This window comes from Lygodium microphyllum, chromosome 14 (genome assembly GCF_053477565.2).
Source record: "Lygodium microphyllum isolate KBCC chromosome 14, Lygodium_microphyllum_v1.1.10, whole genome shotgun sequence".
Taxonomy (NCBI): domain Eukaryota; kingdom Viridiplantae; phylum Streptophyta; class Polypodiopsida; order Schizaeales; family Lygodiaceae; genus Lygodium; species Lygodium microphyllum.
The window spans coordinates 147,773,908-147,786,204 of NC_141148.1; positions in this window are offsets into that span (position 1 = coordinate 147,773,908).

Below are 12,297 nucleotides of genomic sequence, written 5' to 3' on the forward strand. Positions count from 1 at the left end.
GCGATTGAGCCTATGTAATGGTGTGTTCTTCCACACTCGCTTAGCCCGTCGTTGCCAGGTGGCAAGAGTGGCCAAAGGGCTGCATTTCTTCCATTTATCCTTCAATGTGAGAGGGATGGCCATAGAGGGAGGGCTAAAGTCCTTCAAAGACTTACATTTGATAAGTTGTTTGCCCACTTGGCTAGTTAGTGCAAGAAGGGGCGGTGAGTTCTTGGACACCGATGAAGTGGGCCAATCATTTCTGAGCTGCGCAAGAACACTTTGTAACCAGAGCGACTCCCTGGTTGTCAAGCCGAAGCTGGTTCTCACAAAGTCAAAAGGAGACCAATCATTGCGGGTAGGGTCCCAAAGCTGTGACCAAAATCTTAAGCCTTTAGTAGCTAATGCTTTTGCAAGAGATCTATTGCGAAGCAAAGGTGAGCCTAGAGGATCAAATGGAAAGGGATTAAGCCAATTTGATGAGGACAGGGTCACGTCACCCTGCCTGCTAATTTAGGAGACCAATCAGATTGTGAGATGACAACTTGCCAGCTTCTTACTAAACTTTGGGCTATTTGCTGATTGCGGGATGTGAATCATTTTCTGGTAATTACAAACCACATCGGTCCAGACTGCCTCAGTCCATGCTCGTTCAGCTTCCTTGGAGGCCGTGATCCATGTTTTCAATATTACTGACCATGGCTGGTTGTCATTCAACCTTGTGAGTACTCTGAATGCCAATCAGTTGGCCTTGTCTGCTAGGGCTTCTATACTAGCACCCCCTTCATCTCTTCTTGAGGTGATTAGGTCCCATGAGATTTGGTGCATTGCAGGGCCTTCCTTCTTCTTCCACAAAAACTGTCTGAACATCTTTTCGATTTGCCCCTGGGTTGTCTTCCTAAACACAAAGAGGAATGCCATGTACACAGTCTGTGAAGAGAGAACATTCTTGATCACGGTGATTCGCCCCGCCAAAGACAAGGATGAATTCATCCACTTGACCATTTTCTGCGGGACTTTCTCTAAATACCATTTAAATCTTTGACTAGGAGTTATGCCAACCCCTATTGGAGCTCCAAGGTAACATACAATTTCCCATGGGTTTACCACCTTAAAGCCATAATCAAGCATCCACTTTTGTGGGTCCCCTAGAGTAAGAGGGATGAATTCAATCTTGCTTTTGTTTATGACCGAAGAGGAGAGTAGTGCAAAGTCATTGATCACGCCCATCAATTCATCCACTGATCTTTTCTCTGCAACCACCAAAGATTCGCTATCATCTGCAAAGAATTGAGATGGTGAGCATGATCCGTCAGGAAAGGGCATCCCTTGAATGGTACCATCATGTACTTTCTTGTCTATGTTGCGAAGGAGTGGGTCAGTAACTAATGCAAACAAAAGCGAGGCCACAAGGCACCCTTGGCGGATCGACCTCCTGAGAGAGAAAGGCCGGGTCATTGAGCCATTAATGCTGATGGAGGCCGTAGCATTGGTGAACAAAGCAATGATCATATTTGTGAAGATATCCCCAAATTTGAATGCTTCCATGACCTTCCTAATAAAATGCCAATTGATTCGATCATATGCTTTGTCTAGATCGATATTGATCAGAACAAAATCTGACTTGTGTGTCAAGGCCAGGTCCACATAGAATAGAAGATTTAACACTGCATCCAAAATTTTCCTTCCATTCACAAACCCGTACTGCCTCGGGTGTACAATCTTAGCCATTAGGTTTTTTATTCTGAGGGCAAGAGCTTTAGACATTATCTTATAGCTAAAATAAAGCATGGTGAGTGGGTGCCACTTGTTTACCTTATTTCTCATAGGAGACTTGGGCACCAGCTTGATTAGGCCTTGATTAATTTCTTGGGTGACGCATCCAAACTTTCGGATGTTGTTCATCATGTCCAGCAAGTCTTCCCCGCATGATGTCCAGAGGGCTTGGAAGAGCTCGGATGGTATGCCATGAGGACCAGGAGCTTTGCCCTTCTTCATTTTGAAGACGGCTTGCTGGACTTCCTCCAGAGTGAATGGCCTGTCTAAGGCAAGAGAGTCAGCTGGTGTAATGGGGATCACAACTCCTTCTAAGAATCTAGCAACATGTTGGTCATAGTTAGGAGGTAGCTCAAGCTCCGCCCCTACTATGGAGGACATATGCTTCTCGAAGAGTCTCAAGATGGTGTGCTCATCAGTGTGGAGTGTTCCGTGTTCATCCTCAATCCCTGTGATGGTCTCTCTGGTCTGCTTTGCTCTAAGTGATGAGAAGAAGAAAGCATTAGGTGCGTCGCCAAACCTTTCCCATTGGCCCCTAAGTAGGGTTTTGGCAGTCTGGACTCAGTAGTCCTCTTGGGTTTTCAAGAAGTGCTCTGTTTGCCTTAGATGGCTCTGAGTGGTGAGGTCTCCAGGGACCATTGCTAGAACCCGCAAGAGGTGTTCTCTAGCATTTACAGCAGCTTGGATGTCCCTCCACCTTCTCACTGCGATCATTTGACCATGCTCTTTCACAGTTTTGATGGTAGCGTTCATGCATTTTTTCCATCTGAACTCCGGTGCTAGGGAGGAGTCTCGAGCCATCTCCCAGGACTCTTGCAGTCTGCCCATAAAGGCTTTATCCTTCAAAAATGATGTGTTGAAACAAAATGGCGGTGGGCCATTCTGCATGCGTCCTGTCAGGACAAGACAGCAAGAGATTAGAATCGGAAGGTGGTCAGAAGCTGTTATTTCACTTAGCATGTGGTATTTAATTCTCCCACGCATCCACCATGCACCATGAGTGGCATAGAATCTATCAAGCATGCATGCACGCCATGTGTCACCCACATGGTGATTATGCCAAGCGTAGGGAACTTCAATTGTGCCTAAGGCAAGTGTGGCCACATCTCTCAGCTCGCATGAGGTCTCAAACATGTGCCATGCTTCCAGCTCCTCTTGGAACATACGCCGTGTGCCATGAGAGTGGTCTGTGGGGAGGGTCATCATATTCCAGTATCCAGCTAAGAGTGCAGGCACATCCCCAATATGCTCCTTCACTAGTTGCCACTGCTTAGCATGCTGGGCAGAATTGTTGGCTACATACACAGCAACAAGTATGAGTTCTGTGCCACTGGCGTCTACCCTGGCTGCCACCACGCTTCCATCTCCGAGCTTCCATTTGTGTCGATGTTTGAGTGAGTTGTGTATTAACAAGATAGTACCATCTTTGCCTCTGCCTCTAAGGTCGTGCATGACAGTGAAATCATTGATAGACATAGCGCTGACAGCCTCCTCATCCATTTTCACTTCCTGTAATACTATAACATGCGGTTTGTATTTTTTGATTATTCCATAGCACACTTGTTTGCGTAGGTCTGAACTGAAACCTCTTACATTCCAGGAGATCACTTTCAGTCTAGGTGACCACTTGCTCTGTTTAGCACAATACATTAGGGGAGTCCATGAATTCATGGTCATCGAAGGGAGCATAGAAGTTGTGATCCACCAGGGCTGATGAGCAAGCTGCTTAATGGAAGGTTTGACATTCGTCTTGTTGTTGCCCTTCTTATTTGGCAATAAGTTCTCCTTATTTTGTGTTGAGGCATGATTGATGGGTTTTGGTGCCACCTTCGAGGAACTAGGTTTATCCTTGCCAAGAGCCTTGGCACCAACAGGGGGCTCACCTTGCTTTTGCTTCCCTTTGTCACGGATTGGACTCGAAACTTTCCCTTTGCTGTCTGTTTGCGGCTGAGCATTGGGGTTCTGGGGTGAGCTATCCTTCTTTTCCTCCTCCCTTTTTTCCTCAGCATGGCGTTGGGGGCACATTTTGGTGAAGTGCCCGCTCCCATGACACAAGTAGCATGCATCGGGGAATGAAAAGAACTTAAGTGCAAGGGTGATCTCCATTCCTAACACCTCTTGCAATTGGAGAAACTCCGGTGGAGGGTTCCTGCGGTCCCATAGGATACAGAACTGATGGTCGTTGTCCCCATGCATTTGCAGTGGTCGGGGTGTAGAGCACCTTCCCAAGCGATGAGGCAATGGAAGCCAAGGAGCCAAGGAGGTAGATCCATAACAATAACCCAGATAGGGCATTCATGAAGAAGTACTTCTTTAGGGGAGAATGTGGACGACCACGATAGTGTGTAGACAAGGTTACCACGGTAGCCGACGGACGAGGCAAGAAGCCAATCCCGCTCTAACTTGGTGGCAAGGATGACAAGATAGAATTCTTTTCCAACGAATTGGAACTAGAGGAGGGTGGCCTTACCTTGGTATGTGCCTTCAAACTATTGGGTGAACTCTTCCTCCATCAGGGGTCTCCCCAGAAAATACAGGTAAGCAGCAGTAGAAAGCAGATCGGAATACCTTTGCTTGATCTTGTCAAAGGACATGGAGACGCTTGCTTTGTGGACTTTGGCTCCTTATTCGATCTTGGCCTTGCAATTAACGCTTATTCTAGACTGATCAAAGCACAGTGTCCTCTCCACTTCCGCCATATCCACTACATTGGATTTCAGAGCCTGTCTGTAATCTTACTTCTCATTCTACAGGTCTGAACTCATGTCCTCAATTCATTTGCATTTTGCATGTCCTTCTTGCATGCATGCATGGTCAACACGTGTCACATTCATGCACCATGATGAGGCAGCCGACATGGTACCAGGCATCTTGAAGATGAAAGGGAGTGTCAATTCTCTCTACAGCAGACTGAGATCCGACGACACTCGACACATTGGATCTCAAATCTCCAGTTTGCTCTTTCTCCACCGCCGATGTACCACATCCTGCATCCAGGAGGGATCACCTGCTATTAGCGACTTCGATGACTGCTACTACATCCCAGGATAGTATATCTCCCTGCATCTGTTACATATACACATCGCACCACTTTATCACAGCCGACAGTTGTTCCCCTATCATAGCCGACATTTGTTCCCCTTTTGTAGCCATTATCTGGAGTACCAGAGCTACACATACACGACACTTATCACACTCACAGCACCGTATTTTCAGTTTCCAGTTTTTACCTTTTCATTCAGCACTTTTATTTTGGATAGCTGGACCTCATCAGTTGTATCACAGTTTGTCTCATAGGCCAGTTTTGGTCTTTAGAAGACGTTAATATAACTTTCTTTCTTTCTTTCTTTCTCTCTCTCTCTCTCTCTCACACACACACTCTCTCTCTCTCTCTCTCGCTTGTTTCTGCTCTCCCTGAAGATGAAAGGGAGTGCAATAAAGTATCCTACAAAATTGCATCTTTCAAGGGCGGCCCTTCAAAAACATGGCATCCTTCTGCAAAAGACTTGTCAATCAATACACATGGCTACCATAGTGCTGCCCATATAAAGGTCTCTCTCCAATGCTCGTTTATTGCTTCAACATGTGGTCCTTGACCTTTTTCTAATGCCCATATAGAGCACCATGCTTTCAAGAAAGAGACAAAGGTAGCCCAATTAGGGCACATACCCTTCAACAACATTTGTTAAAATGTTGTCTCTACTTTCTTTCCAAGCCCATGCTGAGCAAAACTTGCAAATAGTGTATTCCATGAAACCACATCCCAAACAAGTAATCTTTCAAATAACATGTAGCCTTTTGCAATCCAAGACCATGCCATGTACATGTTAACAAGGGTGTTGCCCATGTCCACTTCTGTTTCCAACCCTCTTTTGATGAACTCGGTATGAATTTTTTAGCCCATTTCTAAAACTTGTATAGTGGCACAAGCTTTCAAGGTGCAAATGAATGTCATAAGAGCAACACTTATGACCTCCAACTATATTTGCCAAAAACAATTCATTTTGCACCAAGTCCATGTGCTGCATATCCTACAATTAAAGAATTCCACAACACAATATTTCCAATGGACAACCTCTCAAACACTTGGTTTGACTCTACAAGCAAACCTCATTTACGATACATTGCTATTAGTGTATCACCACAACAATAGTGTTCACGAAAACACTTTTTTCTAATCCATGTTGGACTAATTTCACATGCAAGTTTTGGCATGTTTCTGTATATCTCAACCTTGCACATTCACTGAGAATAGATACATAGGTGGTTAAAATAGGTTACCTTTACATTTTCCATCATTCTAGTAGCATGTGGTACATGTGGAGATCATGTTGTGTCTCTCCATGTTTGATGTAATATGAAATTAGAAAATGGGAGTAATCGTTCCTATCATGAAAACCAAGTTGTTAAAAGCCTATTCAGCATCTTGCAAGCTTCCATATTCAACTAGCATGGGCAGAAGGTAGCTACCAAGAATTGCATGTGATTCTAACCCTTAGTTTAGTAGGTAATCATACATAGACTTAGCATATTTTACTTTTTTCTCATGTCTACACTTTTGGAAAGTGTTGATCCAATTTTGCAGCTCAGAATGCATTCCACCTTTGACTACCTAAACATGTTAGAGTCACTTTGAAATACATATATGCTTTGCTCAAGTATCATTCTACTATATGGCTACATAAAAACTACTAATTCATCATGACAAGTTATGAAACATTCAAGAAAGATCTCCCACCAATTACAACTTTCTTCAAGTTCAAATGTCTCCCCTTTCTTCACTATATCTCTCGACAAATCAAAAATTTCTAAAGTCGTTATAGAGAAAAAGAAGGTATCAAAGCACCTTCTTCATACATTGCCAGGACTATCTCTAGTGGAGAAAGACAACCGTCTATACCATCATTATCCCATGTAGTTCACTATATGTATGCCCTCTATATCACATGCGTTCAAGGCTATTTATAAGTATCCTTATTCATGAATTTTTCCTTAATAAAACATAACCCTTAAATTCTATTCAATCTGTAAGTAACCCCTTTATACGGGACCCTTCTGTATGTAAAAAAGTGTAAAAATGGTTTTTAAAAATCCTTTATGTTGAACCCATGTGATACATACATATATTTATGACTGACCTCCCCAGGATCATTATCACCATACTCAACATCATTATTATCACCACTGTCATCAATAATGGCATGTGAAAAGAAGACATCAATTCATCACCATATGGCCTCCTTGCAACATTCTCGGCCTTAGTGGTAGAAAGAGCCGTACACTTTTGAACCCTGGACATCCAAGAGATAGCACCTCCAACATAGGTGAATACATAGCCAGAAGTGGACTTCCTACTATTTGCATGTCCTACATAATCAGAGTCTGTGTACCTACAACTCCTATATCTTGACCACCATAGATAATACACATATCTGTTGTGCCCTTCAGGTATCTCATGATACCCTTCATGACATCCCAATGCTTCTTGCCAAGTGTAGCCATATAGCATGCCACAACACCAACTATAAAGACAATATCTGGACGAGTGGCTATCATGGCTGTAAAAATATGCATGATCTAGAGCATGGCAGATGCAGAAGCTATGAAGGTTGAAAGAGGAAGAAGAAACTCATGAAGAAATTGACCTTGACAAATACAAATTGTCACACAAGTGAATTAGGTTTGAAGATTGAGACTTGGACTCATAAACACAATCTTGTGTATTGACAGTGACAAGACACTTTACTGGCAAGGAAAGAGTACTATCATTGCATTAGAAAAAGAGTGTAAGTACAATGCTTTATAGGAATTGAGTGGTGGTACTTTCTCCTACTATGCATATGGGATTCAGGTCCTGAGCCCTCACTGCTCCTTACAAAGGGACTGAAGTAGGTGTGATTGCAAATATCTCAACACCCCTCCTCAATCACAACCAGAAGTACAAAGTGTGTAGAGGCTTTAATGAAAGCAACACCTGCAAAGTGTGGACACACCATAAACATGGCAAAACTCTAGAGGCTGTTGCAAAAGAGGCTAAGTGTGGGTACCACAAACATGATGGACATCCAGAGGCTATAGCAAGGGTCTCACAAAGTGTACAAAGGCTGTAGTACATGGCCAACTGAGGAGTTTACAAGTTTATGTCTGAGGCATTAGGGCTAGGAAATACAGAGTTAAAAAAGTCTATCTGAATAGAAGGATTGATGAGGTTTGCTCTTGGTGGTCTTCTTCTTCTTCTTCTTCCTTTGCTGTGTTTTCTTCTTCATCTTCGACTACAACTAGATAGACCTTTTGGGATCTCTTTTTGGCGTCGGTGTGTTCGGTCCTTTTGTAGAAGCCACAGAAGAGCTGATCCTTCTTGCCTTTGTACATGTTGCCAACATATAATGCATGTTCATCTCTAGAGGTGCTTGGTTCTTCCTTAGTTTTTAGCTTATTTTCCTCCTCTAACAGTGATGCCTGGATATCAACAAGTTCAAGGTTTGGCATGTTGATTAAAGTTGTTGATACAATATTATATTCAGGAGGCAAACTCTTAAGTAGAACACCGATGTAAACATCTTCTTTCATTTTAATGTTGATTCTTGCAAGTTGGGTTAGATGTGTGGCAAGTAATGTGTTGGACTTCATTTCAAGCCTGAAAAACTCAATCAAGAGACCATACTTTGATGATTTAGACTGTGCACCAAACAAGGTGTTAAGTCTCTTCCATGTATTCTGTGAAGTCTCACAGTTATCCACATGGTGGATATAGCTATCGTCTAGCTCTAGTTTGATAATTGCATGAGCCTTATCATCATTCTTTTGCCAAGTGACACCAAGGTCCGCATCATGAGGCTTCTTTTCTTTTCCAGTGGTAATGGCCCAGAGGCCCTTCTTCATCAGGATGAGTTTGATGTGAGTTTGCCAGGTATGAAATCCGACTCCTTTGAAACGGCCAGTTGGAGAGTCTTTGCCCATGTTAGACTTGTGGGAACAACAGCAAACCAACTTCAGAATTATCATATTTAAGCAGTAGAAGAGTTGGTTGAGATGTGTCAAAAGACATAAGTGCTTAGAGCACTAAAATGAGTGCCAACAGACACTATGTTTCTTCCTTGAGTCTTCCAAATTTGCAAAATCCTTCAAGTTCTTTCACACCCAAATCTTTCCCTTCTTGATTTGATGTTGGGACCTTCAAATCTGAGTGACATTGGGTTGTTCCAAGTGAGTAGGAGAGAGAAAATGATGAGATTTTTTAGCTTGGTAATGTTTAGCTATGGAGTCACAGTTAGGGTTTCTAGGGGCAGCCTGGTTTTTCTGACATTGTAGGAGCTATACTTGATCATTTTGAAAACTTTTCATATGAAGATGAAGCTTACTTCAAGGGCTATCAATGCCCTATGGTAATGGCTGGGATTGTGCCCTATAGAGCTCGCAGTAGCAGCACGATCTGATCAGGCGCATATTTTGACAACAACATGTAAAAATAACAATGTTGGTCTCATCATGCATCAATCTCAACAATTTTTGTGATAGAATGGAGCAACTTGACTTGGGAAAGATCTTCTTATAAGGAAGCTCTAAGAGATGTGCCTTGGTTGAAGAGATCTCAGCCCTCCAAGTCAGGTAGGTCTTGTAGGCTATGGCAGACACACATGGCAGCAATTGTGAAGAATCACAATGCCGAGTTTGAATTGGCCTAATGTTGAGCTCTGAGATGACAGGAAGGATCTCTAGAAGCAGGGCAACACTTGTCCAGAAGAAATTTTAGAGAGATTTGACCTGTGGAGAGAGATATGAAAGCTTCAATCTGGCAGGGTGCTGCTGGCTATGGCAGCCATGAAGGCAAGCTTGAAGGTGGAGATGGAAAAGGAGTTCATAGGCTAAGATTGATATGAGTAGAGATGGGGACCAGAGGTGAAGAGCTACTAAAACGAGCTAAGCCATGCTTAGCTACGCTTTGATACCATGTAAAAATATGTGGGATCTAGAGCATGGCAGATGCAGAAGCTATGGAGGTTGAAAGAGGAAGAAGAAACTCATGAAGACATTGACCTTGACAAAGACAAATTGTCACACAAGTGAATTAGGTTCCAAGATTGAGACTTGGACTCATAAACACAATCTTGTGTATTGACAGTGACAAAACACTTTGCTGGCAAGGAAAGAGTACTATCATTGCATTAGAAAAAGAGTGCAAGTACAATGCTTTATAGGAATTGAGTGGTGGTACTTTCTCCTACTGTGCATATGGGATTCAGGACTTGAGCCCTCACTACTCCTTACAAAGGGACCGAAGTAGGTGTGATTGCAAATATCTCAACAATGGCATACATCAAACTGCCCACGACTAATGCATAAGGGATCTTGGCCATCTCAGCCCTCTGCTCATCTATCTGCGGACAATTGGCATGTGAGACCTTCACATAAGAAGGTAATGGATAGCTAATAGGCTTCACATCGTGCATGCGGAAATGCTCAAGGACTTTATAAATGTACTGCCTCTGTGAGAGGTAGAGTAGTCCTTGATGCCTGTCGCTTAATGCACATACCAAGATAGAGTTGCAACACATATCCTTCATCTCAAAGCTCTTCTTCAGCTGAGATTTAAGAGCATCCAGCTCATCATGAGCTTTCCCTACTATCAGCATATCATCCACATAAAGTACCAAAATAAGCAATGAGTCATCACGGGCTGTCTTCATGTAAAGACACGGATCCATAGCACTCCTGTTGTAGCCTGTGACTGCATAAAGGCATCAAACTTATGATACCACTCCCTAGGTGCCTACTTCAAGCCATAAAGACTTTTCTTCAATTTGCACACTAGGTACTCCTTTCCAGGTTCTGCAAAGCCCTTAGGCTGCTCCATGTATATCTCATTATGCAAATCCCTATGGAAGAATGCAGTCTTGACATCCATCTGATACATGTCCAAGTCAATCTGCACGACTTAGGCCAAAACCAAGCATAGGGTGGTCATCTTGACCATAGGAGAAAATACTTCATCAAAGTCAATGCCAGGCTCCTATTTAAAACCCTTAGCAACAAGTCTTGCCTTGTAGGCCCACTTGGGGTTGCCAAGGCTACTTTTCAACTTGTACACCCATTTGCATGGCAAAGTCTTCTTGCCATTAGGCAATGCAACCAAATCCCAAGTCGTATTCTTATGCAAGAAGTCCATCTCAGACTGCATAGCCCTCTCCCAGGAGTGACTGCCACCCCTGCACATAGCCTCATCATAGGTGAGAGGCTCTCTTGCATCTGTAACCAAGACATAATACATTGAAGGCTCAAATCTATCAGGTGGACGTCTAGCTCTAGTAGACCGTCTCACTGCAGGCTCTATTGCATGTTCAGTATCCTGTCCAACACCCTAGCCATGTGTACCAACTGCTATTGCAGGCTGTCCAAATGGCTGTGCAAGAGCACATGGCTCCTCCTGGAATATAACCCTGCGTATCTCTACCACCTTCTCAGGTTGCCTATGCATCTTGTCTTCATGGAAGACTACATCATGGCTACAAATGACTTTCTGTGCCTGTAGATCCCAAAGGTGGTAACCCATCTCGCATGCATTTCCATAGCCAAGGAAAATGCATTTAACACTCTTAGGATCCAACTTAGTATGCTTGTCTTTGGGCACATGGTAGAATGCTTGACATCCAAAGACACGTAGATGCGCATAGGATGGAGGTTTCCTAGTCCATATCTCCTCTGCAACTTGGAAATCCAAACCATTGGAAGGTGATTTATTGATGGCATGCATAACTGTACTAACTGCCTCAACCCAAAGCTCTGTGGTAGGCCTGCATGGTTAAGCATACTGCGTACATGCTTTTGGATGGTTCTATTCATCCTCTCAGCCAAACCATTTTGGGGTGGGGTACAGGGGGTGGTCAACTGATGCTTAATACCCCTCTCGTCACATAGCTGCTCAAAGGCATGTGATACATATTCTCCCCCATTGTTAGTCCTAAGGCATTTCAGCCTATGCCTAGTCTAGTTCTCAACCAATGCAAGCCATCTCTGAAACACAGCCAAGAATCTGACTTAAGCTTAATGGGGTAAGCCTACACTTTATGTGAAAAATCATCAATGAACGTCACAAAATACTTTGCACCATCCATAGACTGACAGGGCATGGGCCCATAGACATCAGAATGTACCAATGCCAAGGGCTCACTCATGCGTGTCCTATCAGACTTCTTATGCATATTCCTAGTCTGTCTGCCTTAAAGATAATGCTCCCATGAATCAAAACACGCATATTCAAGGCACGATAAGTACTACAAAAAACTAGAAAGCATTTTCATTTCCTTCAAGGGCATATGGCCCAAATGGGCATGCTAAAGAGATACATGTGGGATGGAACGGACTGAAAAAACATGGTCAACAGAGGACCCATCAACTACAAGAGGATAGAGGTTGCCAGCCTTGGCACCTCTAGCAAGCACAAGTCTGCCACATGGGTGATCTTCTAGGCAGAATCCCTGAATGAAACATGAAACCCAGCATCATCAAGCTGCCCTGCAGACATAAGACTGTGTGTAAGCACAG